This window comes from Oenanthe melanoleuca, chromosome 1A, assembly GCF_029582105.1.
Source record: "Oenanthe melanoleuca isolate GR-GAL-2019-014 chromosome 1A, OMel1.0, whole genome shotgun sequence".
Taxonomy (NCBI): domain Eukaryota; kingdom Metazoa; phylum Chordata; class Aves; order Passeriformes; family Muscicapidae; genus Oenanthe; species Oenanthe melanoleuca.
Genome location: NC_079334.1, coordinates 5,133,883 through 5,152,049, shown reverse-complemented (window position 1 = coordinate 5,152,049; position 18,167 = coordinate 5,133,883). Strand labels below are relative to the sequence as shown.

Here is an 18,167-nt window from a genome sequence, read left to right as displayed (position 1 = left end):
AGGCAGGGATGCAGCCAGAGCTGGGAAGGGCAACAGGACCCAGGAGAAACCAGGACCTTGGTGAGACAAGATGCTTTCAGTGGAGGAGAACCTGACTCGAGGTGCCCAACACCAGCCCAGCAGCAAGGCTGGGCTTTTTCAAATCTGAGCTCCACAACATGTGACATGAGCCTTCCCTTGCTGACAGCCCAAATAGTTTCTCCTCAGACAGGAAAAGGAAAAACCTTTTTACCAAAAGTGACCAAGACCAGAGATGCTGGAGGCTCTGCCCTTGGAGATACCCAGTACCAACTGGACAATGTCCTAAACAAGCTGCTCTACATGACCACACTGAGCATGGGGCTGTACTGATTCCTCCAGAGGTGCCTTCCCACCTCAGCTACTCTGCCATACTGTGCTGGGCACAGTCACTTTAGGGCAAGGTGACCTCTTTGCAGACACATTGTCCTGGCTACTGAAGACACCAACAGCAGGATTGTTCACACTCGTAATGGGATCCTAATTGTAGACAATTCTAGATAATGGGAGCTAAGTCATTTGTTAAAGAGAAAAAAGCAGGATAAACTTATGCAAAACATATCAATGAAGGACCAATGACTAGGAAGTGACATGCTCTTACAGTATCTTTCAGAGCCAGATCCCACACAGCCTCCTGCTCCCCTCACCCCACTCTGTCCTAACTGTTCCCTTTGATCTATCATCTCTTACACCACAGGGCTTACAAGGGGGTCAGGAGAATCCCACGTGTCAAAACAAACTGTATTTTCAAAAACCCCAAGTGGAATCGACGTTCCACAACCTCTGCCTTTGTGCCAGCACCCCACTCAGGTCAGGGGGACAATGTGAGGAATGCAGGAACTCACTGTGTCCAGCAAAGCTGTGCTGGGTGTTGTGGCATGTCTTTAATTTCATTATATAATTCCATCTCCTGACCTTCTCTCTCTCTAAGCATGCAGAACAAACTCTGCCTGCTCATATGTCTTTAACCTGCCTGAAAGGATTACTCTGGTTCAAGGGCCTGCCCTGCTCCTCCCTTGGCTGCCAGCAAGGTGGTCCCATCCCTGCCCTTGGTAAAAGACATGCCTGATCACATCTGCTGGTTGCCTTTGACTAAGGGTGTGCCTACTTTTTTTTCCTGCCTTCTTGCTTTTGCTTTGTATCAGCTCCAACACTTTTAAAGCCCTTTCAAGCTCACAAGGTGCCTGGCTCAACTCCTTAAACCAGCAAAGAAATATAAAGAGGGGGAAGCAAAAAGTTTTCTGCTCAGATAGCAACATCAGTGACCTGTCTGGGAAAACCTAATGAGCACTGAAGCACATGGAAGGAATCATAGAATGATTTGGGCTGGAAGGGGCCTTGAAGATCATTGAATTCCGATCTCCTTTGCCAGGGCTGGCAACAAGACTCTGCTTGTAAAGAAATTAGCCCTCAGCAGTGAGAAGAGGGAGCCAGCAGGACCTGCTGTGGGCAATATCAGGGGTCACCCCAGGTCTCAACTTCATCCTGAGACCATCCTTATTCTGTAGTAAAGCAGATGGACCCTTGAGAAACTGCTCTCACCTCTTGTCCATTACTTCCCTCCACCAACCACTTGCTGAAGGGTGTGGGTCAAGTTCCTCAGGGATATCAGCAGCATCACCTCCCTGACACCTGGGTCTGGAAGGACAGCACATCTGGTAACAAGGTAATTCTAAAAACCTCTGCTGACCATGTGCCAGCTGAAACTTTCTTCTCACAGAGCCCTGGAAAAGTTAGGGTAGAGATGACTCAGGAATGGCAAAGGACAAATTCCTGATCCAAACAGCACTTCTGTTTCAAAGCATAAAATAAATTTAAGCAAAAGAAAAGCCTGCTTTTTCTTTTTAAACACAGGGGAAGTGGCAGCAATTTTCTCCCCAGGCTCCATGCTGAAACAGCTGAACCATTTTGGCTGAAGGCTTTCAAAAGTAATCCAGCCAGAGGCAATACTCAGCATGGAAAAGTGCAGACTGAAACAAAAATAAAATCTTGACCTGAAGACAGTAATCAAAAACAGGGTCTCACAATATGAATTGTCTTCTGTTAAAGGTGGGGCTCATTGCAGCCACTATTATTAAGCCTGTCCCACATTTCCCATTGTCTTATTTTCCCTTTGTTCCTCCCTCTAAACACATAACAAACAGAAAAAAACAACTCAAAGAGTATTTGACATTTTTTCAGCTCCCTTCAGGCAGACACACCCTCAGCTGAAAAACACAGCATTTTCAGGGTTAGTGGTGGGACATTCATGACCCTGACAAAAAACCCAGAAACACTCTTTTTCTAATTCATGGTCCCCCAGCCACAGATTTAGTCCTGCATGCATAGAAGGTAAATACTGCTTTTCATCCTGGTGGCAAGTATGGTTTGTATGACTGCTTAGAGAAATGATGGGTCTTAACTCCTGCAGGTAGGTTAACAAATAAAGAGAAAAATTCACATGGAAAAGAAAAGAATGATTCAGTATTTTCCAATCTGGCTGCTAAAATGATTACAATCCTTAATGGAATTATGTGTTTCAAACTATGCTTTCTACAAGGAAGTAATGAAAAAAATATTGAAAAAAAACTGTAATTCCAGATGAGGAATCCAAGACCCTGGGAAGTGATGGCAGGAGTAAAGGACAACCCTTCTGGGACAGTTCCTGGCATTACTAGATCATCTCCCTGTGTTTAAAGTTTTGTGTGTGTGTGCACACAGTGGGGTTACTCATCCCCTTTGAAGAGGTGATAATATTTGCTTTTCCTTTGCAGCTTAATAAATGAAAAATCTGTTACTTGAAGTCAAGGCTGAAGAAGACACTTGCCTGCAGATTACATCAGTGGAGATGGTGATCCACACCTGGTTGGTTTGGCTTTGAAACTACCCACAGAGAAGACAACTGTGGTCAATAGAGAATAAAACAAAAGAAATATGAACCACATTTACACAAGCACACATCTGCCAGCAGAATCCTCTATCAGCCACATGGAGAGACAGGATTCCAGCAGATGCAGCAGAACTGGCTTCAGGTCCCAACAAAGCCAAAAATAAATTGGCAAATACTCATTTCTGCCAGGGCATGCTGAGGTAGGTGCTTTTCCCTCCTCTAACAGGAGTGCTGTGTTACAAACATACCAGTCCTACTGCACCAGTAAATCACTTCTAGTGTAAAAGAATTGGAAAGAATTCAGGGTGATTATGCTTATAACAAACCCAAACATTTGACAGCATAGGAAACAACCTGTCACTAAAAAATAGTGTTCAGCTCATGAACCACACTGGTATTCATTTTTGATGTGGTGAGATAATCTGTGCTATTCTAACATAAATGGGACCCAGAGAGGTCCCTTCGAGGAGCAACTCTGCAAAGAGTTTCCTGGCAGGAAGACAAATTGTCTCACATTCAGAAAGGAAATGAGAGCATTAAAATGAAGAACTTCAACTTCTTCCAAAATAAGTTATCATCAGGGAGACAAATGGAGCCTCAGCAAATCTCTCCTTCGGTGGCCTTCACCCTGCAGGATGCTGACTCTCGTCCCTCCTGATGAGGATTTAGCACACAGCTTCCTGAAGTGTCCATCACCACAGCCTTGGGGCACCATCTGTATGCTCCATGAGACCTTCCTGTACCCACTCCAAGTCCATGACCTTCCACTACAGCCTGTCTCTATCCAGCATCACCTTCTGAGCCCAAACAAAAAGTCACCCATGGATTGCTTTTCAGTTCAGGAAAACCTCCTGAACCTCTTCTTTCAACCTCCTCTTTGCTCCTACACACTCTCCCACGTATCTTGGCCATCACAAAGGCAGAATCTGTTTATTGCAGACCTGATTCTTGATGGAAACCTTCCAAGCACAGCACAGCACATCATCCCCTTGCTCAGCCTTCCTGAGCAGAGAGCAAGGCAGCACGTGAGCTGCCCAAGATTTAGCCATCACCAGGAGGAAGCTCACACAGCTCCAAGGAGGAACAAACCTCTGCAGAGAGGACTTGCATTTATTTATTTTTCCAGGAGGAAAGCTGCTCTCGGTGGGTGTGTGCGTGCCTGTGTGCGTGTGTTTGTGTCAGGACAATGGGAAAAAAGACAGTGGAGCTGAGCTGCCAGGAAACAGTCGGCCATCTGCCCGTGCAGAGAGCACTTTTTCCTTTCCTTTTGTATTGAGAGGAATGTAGCTGCGAGCCTGGGAGGAAATCTGAGCGACTCTGCTAGGCCAGGGAGAGGAAGCGTGGGGGAGGGAGCCAGCCCCGCTCCCTGCGGTTCCGCGGTCACTGCACTCACGGCCAATAAAAGCGAGGAAAAAAGCCCGACCAAAGCCCCAAAGCCTAGGGAAAAATTGTTTTTCCTCCTCCACCCTTTCACCTGTGGTTGGATGGTTTCTTGTTGGATCCCAGAAACCTGGGGTTTTTGAGCTTTCTGTGCTGTCTGCACTGACCCCCTGGAGAACACTGCTTTTGACCTGAGGCTTTGTAGAAGGCTTCTAAATTTGAGTGATGGAGATAAAATCACGGGTGTGTAGTTAAAGAGAAGTGTGTGCTTTCACATAGTAAAGGGTTTTCAATTTGAGGTTTTTATAGTATATAAAAGTATGTAATATATAGGATATAGTAAGTATGGGACAAGACAGATAATTTTGGGTGGTGTCTTTTTTGGTGTTCGTCTTCCTTCTCCTTCATGGGTTTCATGTAGTAGTTCCTGGTTAGTCAGTCAGTGTCACACTGAAAGTCATGGGAAGTTAGTTATTACGTTAAAAAATAAATAATATAGGTGTTAATTCTCTACTGGACTGTTTAGCTTTAAAATACCTTGTAGCAGCTAGATCTTTTTCCATTTTCCTCGCTTCTAGCAGGTAGCTAGAAATTCTGTCGAATGCTCTGTACTTTTTAATAAGATTAATAAGCCTGAACACAAGAAAATCCATTTCCTTCGGGTATTTGTTAATCCTGGCTCTGAGTAAAGGCAGAAGAGACTGAGACAAAGAACTAATTGAGAGGTGCAAACTCCCACCACTGTTACAGTTTCTCCCCTGGGCACAGAGTTCAGCAGAGCAGTGTCCTGGGGACACCAGCACAAGGTTTTGTCCAGCCTGGACAAGAAAGCAACACAGACAGAAAATCAACTCACATCACCTTGCTTGTCTGCCCACATCCTCTCCACAATCAGGAATTTGGCAACCTGAGCACAAAGCAACCCTTTGCTCTGAGAAGGCAGAACCCCAGCAAAGGGCAGAGCCTGCAGCAGGTGACCATCCAGACATCCTGCCCCAGGGGCTTCAGTACAGCTTCTGACCAGAAAACTTTGTAGAGAGGGGAGAAAACAGCTGATCTCCTGATACTGTCAGGCAAAAATGCTGGCAAAACATCATGGTGGCTTGGTGGCACATTCTTCTGCCACTTTTTGTGGTAGAAAAGCCCCAGTGAAATAAATAAATAAATAAAATAGAGAAGGGCACTTTCAAAAGTGACATGACTTTGAAGTGTAAGACCCATTTTCACAACTGAGCATCAGATTTTTTTAAAATAAACATTCCTACTAGACTTGCACTTACACTTGCAATCCCACCTCCTTATTTTAAGTCCCAAATAAGTCCTAGCTTTGACTGAATTAGCTCCCCACTGTATTCATGTGGCACCTGGGGACATGATGTGGTGGTGGACGTGGCAGCTTTAGGTTAATGGTTGGACCCTGTGATCTTGGAGGTCTCTGCTAATCTAAATGATTCCATGACTGTAGAAGCAGATAACATTTTCAGAGTGCTGTAAGCACACATTCCTTTTTCACTGACTGCAATAGGAGACAGGTCTAGGTATGGCTGGGAAAATCAACCTCTCTGCACCTTCCTGCACCTATGCAAACTGCTGCTCACCAGGTGCCAGACCCAGCTCCACAGAGCTGGCAGAGCTTGCTATTGTGGAACATGTCTCAGAGAACAGATCAGTCCTGAAAAGGGAACATCCAGAAGAAATAATTCATCTACTTATGTCTAAAGAGCTTCCTCACATCTGGCAGCATGGAGGGCAGACTGACACAGTGATAGGTCAGATCTGAGCTGACACCAGTCCCTTTCAGAGACATGATGCAGGTTTCCACATTCTGTTGTGACTTTTTAATTTTTTTTTTCCTCCTGAAAACAAAACCATTGGTGTAGCACAGTGTGTGACCTGAAGCAATTCCTTGGCTATTTCTCTCTTGGTGGGATGAGAGACAAGATGAGAGTGAGCATAGAGACTTAATATAAGAAAAAGCTTTTTTTTTTCATTATGAGGATAAAAGAGTTCTTTTCACTATGAGTAAAATAGAGTTCTGGAACAACCCTGATGTCTCCAGTACTGGAGATTTCAAGACCCAACCAAAGCCCTGAGTAATCTGGTCTGAGCTCAGATCTGAACCTATTTGAGAAGGAGGCTGCAGTACAGGCCTCCTGTAATCCCTCCAAATCTGGATTATCCTATGATAACAGATCATGAATTACTGTAAGACTGAGTAATCACTCTCATTTTCTCTGTGGAAAATAACAGCAAAAAATCCCTTTCAAAACATTATTATTAGACATTTTCCTCCCCAAGTGATACTTTTTTGCTTTCCTCCAACTGATCAGCAAGAAAGCAGTAAAAAATAGCTGCCAAAACAAGATATATAATTATTCTATCCCTAACACATTTCCATTGTTTTTTGTCCCTAGTCATTCTGCAGTGCCTAACAAACTTCAACAGCTCCATGGAAGCGAGGACATGAATCCACCAACAATGCTGCCTTGGCAAAAATTGATGAGTGCTGTAAATTTATTTTCACTATTAGAAAAGGAAAATATTTTCTTCCCAAGTTCATTCCACTTTCAGAGAGATCAAGGTACAGACTTTTGAAAAGCTTTAAGTTATTTCATAACTAAACTAAAAACTATCAAGCCAACCAACTACTAAACAACAGTGAGAAATACTGAGAGCATTTATTTGGGAGATTTGCTTTTTTCCTTTGCTGAAGTGTTCCTTTGGGTTTCTTGCAGCAGAAAACCTAGAAACTGGAGAGCTATCAAACAAGCACACATTGTTCACTGCTCTCTTCCAAGGGATGTGCTAAAGCCAATACATACATAAAGGACTTGAATTTCCATTGTTTACTTTCTTTCACATACATCACACTGCTGGATAATGGAGCAAAAGCAGAGCACCCAGGCACAATTGTCTCCATCAGCCCTTATCTCAAAACTGAAGCAGAGCCATTTGTACATAAGCTTCCAACCCAGAGAATGTGCATCCAAGTTTTGTGTTCCAGGGTAACCACTAGGGCATACTCCACCCAAGATGTTTGGATGTTGTGCTGGACTGGGCCCTGATACTGTTTATTGTGCACAGGAAAAATTCATCACTACAAAGCAGCCAGCACCGACTGTGTTTCACAAGGGCACGTTTTAAAGGACCCAGAAGAAAATATCAAAGTAGGAATCTTCTGGAGTTAAACTCTTTGCAGAAGCCCTGTGCCCTGAACTATTCAATAAACATCATCCCTTTCAACTTAAATGCTCATAAAGATGCCATTTCCAGCCCAATGCAAGGGGAAATCCCAGCTGCACTGAAGGTGATTGCAGTGATTTTGGTGTGGCTCCCATCCCAGCCTCCACATTCACCTCATTTCTGCTCGGCCCCAACACAGATGTACCTACAGAAACACTAGCACAGCCCCTTCTGCTCAAGTCCATAAAATATCTTTGGATGGGATGGGACAACTCTTAGAGGTTCTCATGTGATGTTAAAAGAATAGAAGGGTTTCCTGCAGGGCAGGAGATGAGGTCTCCCACAGCAGAGGGCCAGCACCAGAGTGACCCCCTGGTATAACACCCTGATGATTTGCAAGCTCCTCTGTGAAATTCCCATCCCCACTGGCCCAAAAGCATCAGTGCTACCTTTGAAGACCTGGTTTAGGGTAGAGGCTGTCTGTAAATGGTTGTTGTTTGTTTTTTTTTCCCCTCTGTAGAAGACAGTGATTGCAGCAAATGTACATTTCCCATGGATTAAATACTCTCTGAACAGGCCAGTTAGATCACAGAATGGTTTGGACTGGAAGGAAGCTTAAGGACCATCTAGTTCCAAGCCCCCAGCCATGGACAGGGATAACTTTCACTAGATCAGGCTGCTTAAAGCCCCATCCAGCCTGGCCTTGAACATTTCCAGGGACAGGGCATCCTGTTGCACTGCCTCACTATAAGGATTTTCCTCCTAACATTTAATCTAAATCTCCCCTCTTTTACATAATGTTTTTTTTAGATATTTCTCACCAGAACCACATTCTTTATACAAAGGTAGAAGCTGCCCAGTGCTGCCTCAGTTATCTGAATACAATGGATATTTGATAAAAACTGATTTTTTTTTTTATTGGAAAGAGAATGCCTACAAACAACTGGAAAACTAAACCTAAATTTGATCTTTCAGGGGAAATTCCCCAAACATTTTCTTCTATTAGAAAAGGAACAAGAAGAGCTTAAGTAATGCTATACTTGATTTACTTATTGGTTGGTAAGAAAAATGTTTGGCATTCAAGTAGGCATTCTTCTTCCCATCTCTTCTGCATGCAATAACTCAAATTTTCAGACTGCATAGCATCTACTTAATAAAAATCTTCCCTAAGTGGGTTCACTGCATTCATATTGAAAAGATAAGCAAGGCACAGGAGAAATTTCAGCCCTGAAAATAGGTTAGCAAGAAGTTATCTTGGCTTATATGCCTTCCCAAGCAAAAAAGAATATTGGAGATGAGCACTGTTTGCAAATATAGTTATAATATAAAACTAGGAATACTCCCCAGAGGTGATTTGTGCTCTTAAAGTACTCTCTCTTCTTGAAGTAGCATCTCACAAACTCTGAACCACAGTGTAAAAGTGCCTGTTTCTCTTACCTGACCAGAAATGCTCCAGAAAATCACTTATCTGGTCAAGATGCACTCAGCTGCATGGTGTCAGCAATTCAATTTGCATGAATCACAAACAGGTTTGAGTGTTGCTGGATGAGTAAATTACTTATGGTTTCTGACTAACTTATTTTTGCCAAGTTTGATCTAAATTCAGTATGCCCTCAAAAAACCCCAAATTCAACAGAGAGAAACTTTCAAGAAAACATTTGAGGCAATCTGAAGGAAGCTTACAAGAGTCAGGTTCTTTTCTGTGAAATGACATTACTTACCAAAATTTAGCTACATTGAGGGGGTGTATGTTGAACCCTCCCTTTACAAGGAGCTGAAACACTATTTAGGCTTTCTCTCCTTCCTATTTATTTTATTGCAGTGGAAAAATGAGGGAAGAAAATAGATGGGGCTACTCTGCCACCTTTCACCAAGCAGTTAGTTATAATTTTTTTTTTTTTAATTTAATCATTAAACTGAAAAAACAATACACAAAATTTCTTCCAAAGCATCAAAAAACTCCTAACCTCACTTTGAGGTCATTGCTCAGCTTAAATTAATGAAGCAATGACAGTGACATCACCTTCTTGTTCTGGGTAACCTCATCCACACACATCTGACTGTGCTCCATCACTGTATCACCAAGCCATGCTGACTCTGTGAAACTACTGCTTAAGAAAAGGTGCACTATGCATTCTTCTGCTTAATTCTGCATTCAATGATTTCACAGCAAATCATACCAAAATCTCCTACATTAAAAATACCCTATTGCTTATATGTTGAAACAAAAAATAAGTTACATGTGCAACAGAGACAGTGAAACAGCTGATCTGCTGAAGTTTGACAGGAAAAAAAAAATGGGTTGGTGATTATCTGTTTCCAGGGAAAAAGGGAGAGAAAGAGAGAAAGAGGGGGAGAGAAAACAAACTCAATATAATCCAAGGTCAGGCTTGGTTTTTCAAAAAGCAGATATTGACCAAGAACCTGAAGTAAAAATAAAACATTCTTCATGGCTCTCTGGGCTTCCTGAGGAGGGGAAGTGCAGAGGGAGATGCTCAGCCCTTCTCCCTGCTACCCAGTGATAGTACACATGGGAATTGCTCAAAGCTGCAGCAGGGGAGGTTCAGACTGCACATTTGGAGGCATTTCTTTACCAAGAGGGTGCCAAACATTGGAACAGATTTCCTAGAGAGGTAGTCAGTTTCCCATGTCTGTCAGTGTGTAAAAGGCTTTTGGTCAATGGCCTTAATAATATGCTTTAACTTTTGCCCTGAAGTGGTCAGACAGCTGGGCAAGATGACCCCTGTGAGTCCCTTCCAAACTCAGTCTAGTCTAAATAATAATAATAATCATCATCATCATCATCATCATCTAATGAAAGGCTGCCTTGAATATGAATGGCAAGAGGGACTGGGTTGGATATCTGGGAACACTGGTTGGAAGGACAGACAAAGACAGAATTTGTATTCCTGCAGTGGTTGCTGGTCAGCTGAAGTCCTTCACTGCTCTAAAACACCAAGTTTCTGTTTCTGATAATGTTTCCAGATTGTTTTGGATAAGAAAAATGATTTCACCCCATGCAAACAAACATTAAGCAAGTGGAACTGAAGCAATATATTACATGTCAGAATAAGTTACTAAAAAACCCCAAACAACCAAAAAACCACCTCATCAAATTCTGACAACATTTTATGAAATTTGTGCCTTTTAGAGGTGATCCTAATTTTCCTTGAAACATACCCAAAATTGTCTTTGACTAGTGGAGGAATTTATGAATTTAACAGGGGAAAAACTTTGGTTTCCCACTGAATTTGGGTAAGCTAAATCATACTATAAGCAAAGTTTCCTACTGTGCAGACAAGAGGATACTGATGGGGCAAGGTTTAGCCCTGACTAAGCAGCAATAGCTGTCAGTATCCTTCACCACCACAAGTACAGGACTATTATGTGAGAGGTGACACCATGGCAAGACTTCAACTTGGAGTCACTCACAGTAATCTCAGGGGACAGAGACAGAAATCTGATGCAAAAACAGTTACCATGTGTTGGTTTCCCAGCAGGAAAGCTCTCAGGCTTCTCTCAGAGTTTGACAAAGCTGAGAAACAAGAGCCAGATAGATCAGGGCTTCTGACATCATCTGGAAAAAGCTCAATATCTTACACATTTCTTTTACAGTAACAAATTGTCTTGTAGAATTTGACTAAGGATTGCTGTACATTCAGCCTAGTATGTCAAGGCAGAGAACATCAGATTCTCAGTTACTTAATCCCAAGCTCCCTGAATTCAAGAAAAAAGCTCTCATGGACCAGTAGATTGTGGAGGATGCTCCAGGGTCTGGTTTTGGCCAGATGTTGATTTTTGTAGTGCTACATGTGCTGGTGCAGACTTCATTCTCAGTTTTAGTAAGGGGCATTTATTTCCCACTAGACTCAACTCTTGCCCAAAAGCCCTGTGAAGCCTTTGGGATCACAGCATGCTTTGCAGCTGAAACACATTGTACTTTTGTGTGTAGAAAACACACATCTTCTGCAGGGGCTTAATGTTTTTAAAGAGAAACCTCCAATAGTCTGAAAAGTCTCTGGGAGCTCTTTCCTTTTTAATTTAGAAAGGCAGTGTTTGGCTGACACTGGCAGGCAAACTCATATTTATGAAGTGCCCTCTCAGTGTCCCGTGAAATTTGCCATTTCCCTCCATGACAGTCAGCACTATCTATCACGAGAACATAATCCCCTGGGACAGGAGACCCGAGCCCTCTGCAAACAGATGTGTGCACGTTCCCCAGCTCCCAAAGTCACGGCTGCCTTTTGGCAGAGAGCTACAGCAGCTGCACATCTGCAGAGGGGAAAAGCTTTCAGCAAAAACTAGAGGGAGATCTCATCCTCCTCCCCCATCCTGCAAAGCAAGCTCAGCATTTGTTCCTCTCCAGATGACACCCTGATGGGTTGATTTAATCATTCACACATGCATGCCTATCCACAATGCTGCCAAAATACCAGGCCTGTGACAGCATCTCACCTGAACTGCTCACAGTAACAGGGCTTATCAGCAAGCCCTTGGCAAGAGGCCTTGCAGGAGAAAAAGAGAAAATCCATGTTCAATATAAAATGATTCCACAGAACACAGAAATCCACAGTGGGCGAGTGAGAGACCACTTGTGATGAGGAGAACACCTAAGCACATGCCTAATTTTAAGTCTATGCTCAAAGCACATCACTATCTTCGATTAGGCTGTGTAAAGTCCAGTTCCAAACTTCCCAGAGCAGCAATGATGTACTGCACTGGGAGCCAAAGCACTCAGATGGGTGGATTTAAGCATGTGCTGTGATCTACATGTCTGCTAAACGATTTGCCAGACTGGGGGCACAGTACAGAATATTGAAATGTAGCAGGATCACAGAAACACTTCACCACTTTTATTCCCAGAGAGAAATCTAACTAAAACACAGAGCATCTAGCCATTTAAAGTTATTCTGGTTAAAAGGAACAGCAAGTCCTTGCTCCCTGAAACAGTCTCTCCAGTGGATCACCAGAGTCTTCAATAAGTTTCTGGAAACACAACATGTACCTGGATTGGTCAGAGCCATCTGCTCTCTGGGGTCTGTAGGATCAAGGTCTGGCAGGGTCTCACCCAACCACTTCCAAGTGAGGTGGCACCTTTCCCCACTCAAGCTGCCCCTAACCATCATCAGCTCTTGACATTTTAAGTGTCTGGGCCAGATTTTCAAATGAGCTCAGAGCAAAGCTTTTGTGAGTGTTTCTCCAAGACCAGCTCTTCTGCCAGGCACAGTCTCCTGCACAGATATCCTACCAAGGCAAAGCCCTTCCAAGCAGGGTCAGCACCCCAAATGCTGAACTGTTCAGGCAATCTGATTACTCACCATGATGCCTGGTGAGATGGGCATCAGGAGACACAGCTGCCAGCACCTCCTGGCAGAACCTATCTTTATACTAGGCTCCATTCAGATCCATAGCTCTGTGCTGCACATATTCCACAGGGAATGACAGCAGTGGAACAAACCTCCACCAGCATGGAAATGTTATTTTACAGAGGAGGCAAGACTGGCCACATTTAAAGGATGTCACACCTGAAAACGAAGCAATGCTCCTACAATGGCTCACAGAGAGGGCTGAACCACAGCTGGCTTACCTGTCTAGCTTCCTTCCTTCTGCCTTTTACTCTGATCTTCCATCAACATCCCAAAATGGTCCAGGCCCCTTACTCACATATCTAGATGAGATCTTGTCAGCACTGCATGTGGAGCCAACTGCATGAAGAGCCCAGGGGATGGCCAGGGCCATCTGTTACAGGCTTTTCTCTCTGTGAGTTGGTGTTTTTATTTTAACTCCCTCTGCTTCTGGGCCCCTCTTCATCTCTCGCTCCTCCCATCTCCCTCTCTCTGCTCATGAGGACAGAGTTTCCATCCTGGCCCTGGGCCAGCATATGTATGGGCAAAGGCAGAGCTCAGGAAAAGCCATCTTCTGCTCCCTTTCATCACGTAAACACTGCCAGTTCCCAGCCCAGGAGCACCGGGCTGACCCAGAGCTCTGCCTGCAGTGCAAACATCTCCCCTCCCTGCCCTCCTGCTCCCAGTGAGCAGCCCCAGCCTTCACCCCAGCCAAGGAATTGCTTGTTAGAAGGCAGGCAGAGATGCATCTCACATTCAGCAAGGGTCATGTGTAACAGCACATGCAGGTAACAGGTAACAGTCAAGCCAGATTCTTGTTTGTGCCGAGCAAACCTGACTGGCAGTGCCCTAGCACTAGGATGACAATCTTGCCCTAAGAAGGGCTTCTAAAAAGTTTAGTCAAAACTGACCTTAAATCACCACTAACTCTTGCATCTGCTTTGCTAAATCCTTGAAAGTAACAGTATGCCAGCTGCAGCTGGTTTCCCTAACCTGGGGAGGGGAAAAAGCACTGAAGCAAAGAATGAGGACTATACCAGCACTCACAGCATTCATTCCAGCAGGACATTACTCTTTCAAGCCTCTGCCCTTCCAGCTATGCTTGACTTCCTTCAGCTTTACCATGGGACAGTACTATTTTCAAAAAAGACAGAAATTATGTCCTAAATACATGTTATCTGCATTAAAGAAAGGAGTCACAGTGTTTCAAACTTCTCACAGGGAAGATTTCCCATGAGCCCCCTTTTGGGGTTTTTGCTGCACACACACAGCACCCCACATTTGCCCAGCAAATGCTTAGGCAATGCATTTACCTCAGAGCAGCACAAACTCAGGGGTTTCAGCACAGGATGAGCCCAGCCATTATGCCAGGGTTATCCCAAGAGCACAGTCACTGTGAGCAGCTCCAAGGAGCCACATCACAGGGTTCAGAGCTGCTCAGAGCTGTCTTGGCACAGCAGGACCATCATGATGGCAGAGCCCCAAAGGTGTCTTGCTGCCCTGAGTTCCCACTGAGCTCCAGCTCACTGAAAGACATAAACTAGTGAAGACTCACATGGGTGGCAGGTAATCCACTGCCTTGATCAGGAAAGACCTGGGGAATTATGACTTTCACCTCATCAGTCCCATGCCCAAGACACAGAGCACGCACCTTGACCCCGCTGGGTGGTGAACCTTGCAAAGGATGGGAGAGATTTTGAATAGGACCAGCATACAGGACCTTAAGTATTTATTTGAGACATTGATGATGCCTTTTAGTGCTTTATATACAGAAACCTTGAACTGATCCTCAGCCTGCTCTGTGCTAAGCTTTCACCCAAGGACACAGGCTGAAATCCCAGGATGTGGAGCTCAGAGGCTCCAGGGACTCTAGATTGTCTTAGGCACCCACTTCAAGGTCACCTGAGGCCCTTGCAGAAGTTAAATTTCAAAAGCACAGCCTTCCTGAAGCTGGGAGCTCAGCCATACTGTCATCTTCACTAAAACCTGTGCTGAAGCCACCTCCAAATGCCGTGCATATCCTCATATTTCAGCCTCTGCTTCAATTTCCAGGAGCTGATAAAGCATCTCCAAGGTGAAGACCAGAAAAAAAATCCCATAAGCCAGATCAATGTGCTACTGCCCTTTCCATTGCACTTCAGAGCTACAGTAAAGAAAACATTGTCTCTTTTCCTGCTTTGTGCTGTAAAAGGGAGCTTACAGATACTTCAGATACAATGTTATTTGAGCTGTATCTAAGCAAAGCCAGGATCACTCATTTACTGCCAGGACTTGAATGAAACAAGCAATTTCTTTCCAGCTCCATCCCACTCCCTCCTTCCCTCCGGAGAGTCTTCTCAGCCTGTGAGGAACTGCTATGCAAGTGCATTAAAAGTCCTATTTCAGCATTTCTTTCATAGTAGAGGCCTCTTCCAGCCAGCTCTTGGGATCCTGCCAACAGACATATCAGCCACTAGTACTTAAATCCTTCCGCTAAAAAACGCTTCCCTAAAGAGCTTACACCCCAGTTCTGAAGGCCTAAAGATCATCACAATTAACCAGCTTTAACAAGAGTTTAAGAAAATTTCTTCTCCACTCTCATGGGCTTAATGGTGCACTACATCCCCTTTTCTCCCCTTGGTCTGGCCTCCACTTAGGAAGGAGCAGCTTCCCCACAGTTCCAGTCAGGAAATAAATGTCAGGTGTTACAAAAGGAAGGGAGAACCAGCTGCTTTGAATGATGCGTTCAGGGCATCCAAAAGAACATGGCACTTGTCCGACACTTCTGAAATGCCCAGCATCCCTCCACCTTTAAGAGGCTGGCTCGGTGTGTGATGATTTCAAAGTTCTTAAACTTGGGGAAGGATTGAGCTTGTTTCTGTGCTCCCAGAGTGCCCAGCAAAATGGAGATTTTAAATCCTGTCTATATGAATTTGTTGTTACAGCTGATTTTAAGAATAGCTTGTTGGAAAAGCTACTCCTGGATTAAGATGATCTCTGAAAAACACAGCTTACGTGGTCTTTATTTATTATCTCCTTGTCCAAATGAACATTCCTAACATGTAAATATGCCTGGCATGGGTGAAAGACAAGCTTATTGTAAGTGTCTGACAAAGAACCTAAATGCTCTTCTTGTTTCTGGAGAACAGAAAGCACACACAGAGGTTGTCTTTGCAGACAAAACGTCCTAAAAGCTTTCCCAAGGCAGTGAGCTGGGGGCAGTACCGAAAGCAGCACTTTGGGACACTGCACATGCACTTGTGGTCTGCAGGGAATACTGCACGTTGGATCTGAGCTGATGAACAGGGCAGGGCGGATCTTCTGCTGGACTGCAGGACATGGATGTGCTGAAGGCCAAGCCAGGCTCCAGCACTCAGCCTTCTCACCCACGCAGGCAGAGAGTGGTCCCAGCAGAGCCATAAATCTTTACTCTGCTTTTTACATCCCCAGCCACTCCAGCGCCCTTTGTTTTCAGTGCTTTCTCTTCCGTTTCTCAAAAAGGCGCCTTATTACCCTGGGAAATCCTGTGGCTTTTCTCTCATTTCCATACTTAGTGTTTTCAGTTGCTTCCAAGCCTGACCCAACATAGTAGTTATCCATTTTCACAGGCTGCAACACTGCCTGGATTATTTTAAAAAACCCAAACAAAAACCAAACAAAACTCCTCAAAGTCAACATGTACCAAACCCCACAAACACTACCCCAATGACAAACAGTTCAGAACACAACACAAGGGTGGAAGAAATGCATTCCTTTCCTCTGCCAGGATGCAATAACAACTCCCTTTTTGGTGGTTCACAAAACAGAGCCAGTACACATTATTGGACCTCACTACCACACACCAAGAACCAGCGGTCAGTAAGGTGGCAGCCAACACAGAAAACGGCTTTTTAATCCACTACCAACACCAGCAGCTCCCCTCACAGCAGCAAATAAAAGCCCCATGGAAATCCCTCTGGTCATCTCTTTATCCTCTAGCTGAGTTCCAATCTGGAGATACTCTTTCCCAAAAGCAACAAACTTAAACAACTACTTAAATGGCAAGAGCAAAGGAGGCTGGGAATACCTCAGGGTCAGGAACAAGTTGCTGACCTGTCTTGGAAACGAGCTGTGTTCCTGTAAAGCGCAGAATTAAGGGCCCATGTTTAGTACTGTGAGGAGGCTCCAGTGCAGACACAGCAGTCAGAAAGCCTCACTCCCCCATGACCATCACTTTTCCAGCCCCAAGCATCAAGAGACACGCTTACTGGACACTCAAAAAGCCAAAACCTCGGAAAGTGTCCCAAATACACCTGGTACGGTTTCACCTCCCAGTTTGCATTTGACACCTTGGGACCACAGCAGCAGCCAGCTGTAAGTTCTTCCTTGTTCCCTTCCCAAACAACATTCCTGTCCACCAGCTCCGTCCCTAACCCATTAGTGCTCATCATCCCTGGGTACAAGAGCGGGAAGGCAAGAAACCGTTTTTCTCCCCAGGGCAGGTGAACACTCCCACCGATCCTCACCGGGAGTCAGAAATGCCACCCTGCTAAGCCACAGGCTGGACACAACTGCAGGCGTTCCTTCCAGCCGAAGGCAAAGTAAGAGGAAAGCAGACTATCCAGAGCAGAGAGAGAAGCGCAGAGCTAATATCACAGGGGGATTCAGGGTTTTGCCGAACCGACAACTCCGGCTGTTTGTTCCAGCAGGGTCCGGGCTTCCCCCAAAGAACGTGTTTAGCGTTTCCTCCTCTGTTTTGTGCTGGAGACCGAGGCAGGGTTGAGTTCACTCAGGGGCCCCGTGCTGGGTGGCGGGGCTGCCGCTGCTCCTCCGCCCCACGGCTCCTGGCCCGCTCGGCTCGGTTTCTCAGCATCTCCCCAGGTGCCCTCGGCCCCTCTGCCCCCGGCTCGGGCAGCGGGCCCTGCCCCCCGAGCCCTGCGGGAGCAGCAGCCTCCCCGTCCCGGCGGGAAAGCGGCAGTGCCCGGGAGCGCGGGGGGATTCGACTCGCCGCTCCCGCTTTCCCTCTCTGCAGCCGGGGATGGAGAAAAACCATTTGCGGGGGGGAGCGGAAGGGAAGAAGGAATCAGAGATTTTTTTGGAGCTGCACCTCTGCCCCCTCTCCCGCGTTAGCCTCTCCTCGGCGCCTCCCTACCTTCCTCGGCGGCCGCAGCGGAGCGGCGGGGCCGTGTCCCGGCATGACGGCGGCGGCGCCCGGCGCCGGGCTGGCGGCTGCGGACCCGCGGCTGGGGGCTCCCCGCCCGCCCCCGCCGCCACCGGCCCCGGCCCCGGCCCCGGCCCCGGCCCCGCTCCGGCGGGAGCGCCGCCCGTCCCTCCCCGGCCCGCCCCGGCCCGGCCGGTCCCGCCCCGCCGCCGAGGCAGCCGCGCCCGCCCCTCGCTCCGGGCTCGGAGCGTCC

The 18,167-nt window shown here is 45.8% G+C and overlaps 1 protein-coding gene across 1 annotated transcript in view; it reads right to left on the bottom strand.

The window, feature by feature from the left end:
- DENND2A (DENN domain containing 2A) overlaps window positions 1-18,054 on the bottom strand; it is a 56,771-nt gene extending 38,717 nt beyond the window's left edge. The window contains 1 exon segment of the mRNA XM_056508685.1: window positions 17,906-18,054. The gene's annotated coding sequence lies outside the window, so the exon portion shown is untranslated.
- Between the last annotated feature and the right edge of the window lie 113 nt (window positions 18,055-18,167).